We start from the raw sequence: 4,786 nt of genomic DNA, 5'->3' as shown, positions 1-4,786 counted from the left end.
GAATCTAGTAGGGGCAGAAAGGGGATAGGGAGGAAGTGGGCTGAAGCTCATTGAGCCACAGCCACACAGGAAAAAACCAGAAGGCCTATGCTTTGAGAATGTGGGGGGAAGGGAGAAAACACACACACATGGGCTGGGAAAACTCAAGCTGGCTTACTCAGCTACAAAACAAACACCAGAACAGGGGAAGTGGACCACAGGACTTACCACACAAGAGCAAAAACATACATGGAAGGCTGCTGATGCAGGTGTAAAAGATGGCTGGAGCAGTGGGGGGCTTTGTTTGTGGAAGATCTGTCCAGAAGCCCCTCAGACCTCCATCTGGTCACTCAGCAGCAGACAGGAAGACAAATCAGGATCAGATGCAATGAGGGGAGGGGAGGAGCAGTCAGTCAATTAGGAAGTAATCCATTGCAGGTACAGTGTCAGGTGGTGCAGCAGAGAATCTCCCCCTCTCCTGAAAGGGAGCAGCAGCAGAAACCACAGCAGTAGCAGTGATGGTAGGAGCTGTCCAGTTCATCCACTCAGGGTGTGCTTCTGGTGGAAGTGGAAGTGGAGGTGACCTGCCAAGGCAGCTGGGGCAAGCAAATTTCCTTTAGGCTTTGGCAGTGATGGTGGGGGAGGGGCCCACAGTCATTGTATGCTCCCTCCCCAGGCTGCCCCTGACCACGGCTTGGTGGTGGGCTGGGCAGCAGGCCGGAACAGGGGTGCAGAAGCTGGGGTGCAGTGCAGTGTAATGGGCCCCTCCCTAAGGGGGGCAGCGGCATGCAGCAGAGGACCCCCCCAGGGGGGCAGTAGCAGCAGCCCAAGGCAGGAAAGGGTGTGGCCAACCCACTTCCAAAAGCTCTGAGAACAAGCCAGCAGCCAGCAGGAGCTAGAAGCAGGAAAGTCCTAGCCATCTTCTCCCCAGCAGCTCTTGACAGCAAGTTTATAGCAACCAGCAGCAGCAGTCTGGAACAGGAAGGACATGGCCATTTTCCTCCCCCAGAAGTTCCTGAGGGCAAGTAGCCCTGAACTACCTGACAAGGCAGCTTTTTGTACTGATGGGGCCAGGACAGGGCAGCTTTTTGTACTGATGGGGACAGCACAGGTGCTGGCCCTGGGCTCTAGCTCCCCCTGGCTGCAGATCTGGGAGGAGCCAGGCAGGGTCATTTTGCCCCAAGAGGCACAATTTGCTCCACAACAAAGTGCAGGTCTGAGCACGTGCATTGAGGCAAAAAGCCTTGGCTCAAATTTGCACCCCTTTTATTTGGGCTGCTGCACACGCATGTGCTTGCATGTGTGGATGTGCCCACTGAGGGTATTTTTCTTAGTTCAAATTATTTTTAATTGAATAGTAGGTGCCCTGAAGATTGGTCTTTATTTGTCTGTATGGTAACTGTTATATCTAGTGGTTAAGTCTGATGAGGATATTAGACAAAGCTGTTGTATACAGTTTCACTATATTTCATCCCCTATAGTTTCTGTATCACAGGGGGTAAGAGTCTTATATTCATTGAGAATAATGAACTCTGATAGACAAGATGCTTTTAAATACATAGAGCAGACTGTATGCCAGCAGCAAGTATTAAGGTTTGGGTGATATTGTCAAGCTACCACTCTGTATCATAGTTCATTATTTAAAGAACTGTTTAAATAAAGAGCTTATTTATTTAAACAGTTCTTTTATTTATATTAAATATAGGGAACCTAAATTTGCCCACCACAGGATGCAAATAATTCTTTATATCTATGGTGGGGAAAATCCAGCCTCAGGACTTATATTACTCTTCTTTTTGGGATCCTTAGGGGAAATTACTTTTTGTGCAGCAGTACTGTTTCTCTCCAGAGCCTGTCTCAAATGTACTGGCAAGAGGAGCTTTGCATTTGTCTACTTGATTCTATGACATGATGCTCATGTTTAAACAAAAGCATGACAGGCAATGAATGAACAAGTGTCTTTTTGCATTTACCTGAACATAATGGAAATATTATTGAACAAGCTCAATGAGCACCTATTAAGACTGAGCAGAGCCTAATGAGGGATGGGGGTTGTGGTTGTGTGGCTTGGTACAGTGATGCTGTTAATCCCAGCATGAAGGAGACTTTAAATATTTCACTAAAGGCATTGCATAATCCTCCAGTGATTCTGTAGAAATCACAACTAAGTGAATATTGTGGCTGAGAGAGAAACATTGTAGTCTCTGTGATGTTAGGGGCCTTTCTCTCTCTCTTTTTTTGCTGTATTCCACATTTTAATGCAAATCCTAAGCCAGTTGTCCTAAACCTTTCATCTGATAGAATCCCAACCACCTGCAGTTCATTAATGAGTGGATGTCACCTATCTTATATTCTTTTGTAACATGCCTTGTCACAGCTCCTGTTTTCTCTATTTCTGTTCATTTTATCTGTCCTTATACTGTCTCACTCTTTATTCAGTACATACTTTGCATTCCTTCATAAGCGCTTTCCTTTGTTTTATTCTCATGGTGGACTTTCCTTTCATTGCCATACTTGCTCCCCAAAAGTGTCTTAAATGGCCAGGAGGGTTAGTATTCACACCAGGGTAGAGCTGAGACCCAGCAGACTTACTTCATGTTACACCAGGCTAGAATCCTGTGGCATTCTACCAGACTATAAAACTGTCTTTCACTGGAAGGCCATTTTATTCACTGAGAGAAGCAGGAGTACAGTGGAAATGTGTGTTCATGTAATTAAAGACAGCATCATAAAGCAAATGCACAAGATGATTGAATTAAGGTAATAAAAAAACCCAACCTTTTCATTTGGTTGACTTTGGAACCCTAAAGTTCTTTTAATCTAGTTATTTTAGATAAAATATATAAGCATATATGTTTATATCTATAAGATGCATATTATATCTATATAATAGTTATACACACACATGCCCAATAGCTGTGTGCATAAATGCAAAATTATACAGGATATAATTACTACCAAAGAAAAAGTATAGACATCCAAAGCTTCTTGAGAAAATAAAAGCTTTGCAAAAGAAAACAAGATCATGTAAAGATTTAATACATCTCAAAGCCAACACAATTTGGTTTGATACATGACCCTTTTATTTTGCTGCCTTAAAATGTCTCCCTCCTGCCAGAACCATTTGTTACCTTCTTCCTTGGGGAAATATGCAAAGACATGCAGTTACACTCAGACCTCCCCACTGGAAGGTTTTTATTTCAGTCCTATCAGCCTCTATTCTTGCCAATCATTTTTCTTTTGTTCTCAGTATCCATTGTTTCCAGTAATTCATTTGAGCTACAATATCCAAAAAATACTGAGAGCCACTGTAATGTAAAGGCAAAAATCTTTGCAGGCTGATTTTGTTTCAAGCAGCAATTTGTGGAAGAGATTGTTTATCTGTATGGATTAATTAGTGATAATAAACTTCAGTCAATGTATTTAAATGTCTGTAGGCTATAAACCAGTCTTCTTTTATCCTTGGCAGAAAACATCCTCTAAAGCGTCAGCTAACATTGGGTACAGCAACTTGGTGAGCATTACTATATGGTCTATTTAAGTGAACACGCAATAGTCACCTGCAGCAGCTGCAATACAATGGTAACAGAGTACAGTAGGGTAGCAAAAGCAAAGGGATGAAATCCTGACCCATTTGAAGGTATAGATAGTTTACTTCACTAGAAGCCAGATTTACCTTGGATCAGAATGTATCTGACTATGGGTACAAGCAGTACGAACATCCTATGCCACAGCTATAAAAAATAGTTTTTCCTTTCTACAACAAAGGATTGAGAAGGATGGTTGCAAATGACGGGCTAGATAAACTGCCTGGCCTACTTTAGTTTAGTTCCAGATTCAAGCAGCTGCCACGATCATCTTTCCTCCTACTTCATAGGCAACACTGTTTATATCTAAGGCACCAACTCTGCATGGAAAGGAAACTGAAGAAGGTAAAGGTGATAAACCAATCACGAAGAAGTTTTAGAGCTATGAAGGAATTCATTCCACCAGTTGTGAAGCTGACTGGTAAGAACCACCAGGGAAAGCTCAGCTGTAATAGTGATTGTACATTTATGCCCTCTTCACTCATAGGGTACTGTTACAGGTTACCTTTAAAATATTTTAAATCTGTGGAATGTTATGTCATCATAAAGTTAGAACAGTTTTAGAGTGGTAACTGATTAAGGTTTAATGCCATCTCAGATTTGCACAATTGTGACTTCACATTAGAGGGCCTAGCTAGCAGGGGTGATGACAGGAGCCAGAACTCTATCCCTCCTCTGGGGTGAAAGGAGGGTGGCATGCAACTTAGAAGCAAAGAAACTACCGTTGTGGCTGTAGTTTCCCTTGCTCTGCAGCCAGCAATGGGAGCCATAAGCAGGAGGGGAAAAATCTTTTAAAAAAGTGAACGAGTAGGGCAAAAAAGTAAAGAGAGACAAAGAGAAAGGAGTGAAATAATAATAATAATACCACCAAAATCTTGCATGTTTCACTGAATTGGGATCAGATTGGGGGGCCAGGAGGGTTAGTATTCACACCAGGGTAGAGCTGAGTCCCAGCAGACTTACTTCATGTTATACCAGGCTAGGAGTTGGGTTAGCACTTAGAGTAGGTCAGAGTGAGCTCTCTACATACATGCATGCTACACTGGCCATAGGTAGTAGGATTGCTGTTGCTGTTTGCACAGGGATACTAGAGCAAGCAACAAACTGGTGAGCTGTGCCTGGGTGCTCAGAGTGGTCAGGGTGTGCTGCAGTTAAACCCCTCGGGGAAGGAGGGAGCGTTGGCTTTGGACCAGCATTGCCCCTCCCCTCCCCCCCCCCCC

Source organism: Gavialis gangeticus, unplaced genomic scaffold, assembly GCF_001723915.1.
Source record: "Gavialis gangeticus isolate Ggan-Ray unplaced genomic scaffold, GavGan_comp1, whole genome shotgun sequence".
Lineage (NCBI taxonomy): Eukaryota > Metazoa > Chordata > Crocodylia > Gavialidae > Gavialis > Gavialis gangeticus.
Note: the sequence above shows the minus strand (reverse complement) of the source record.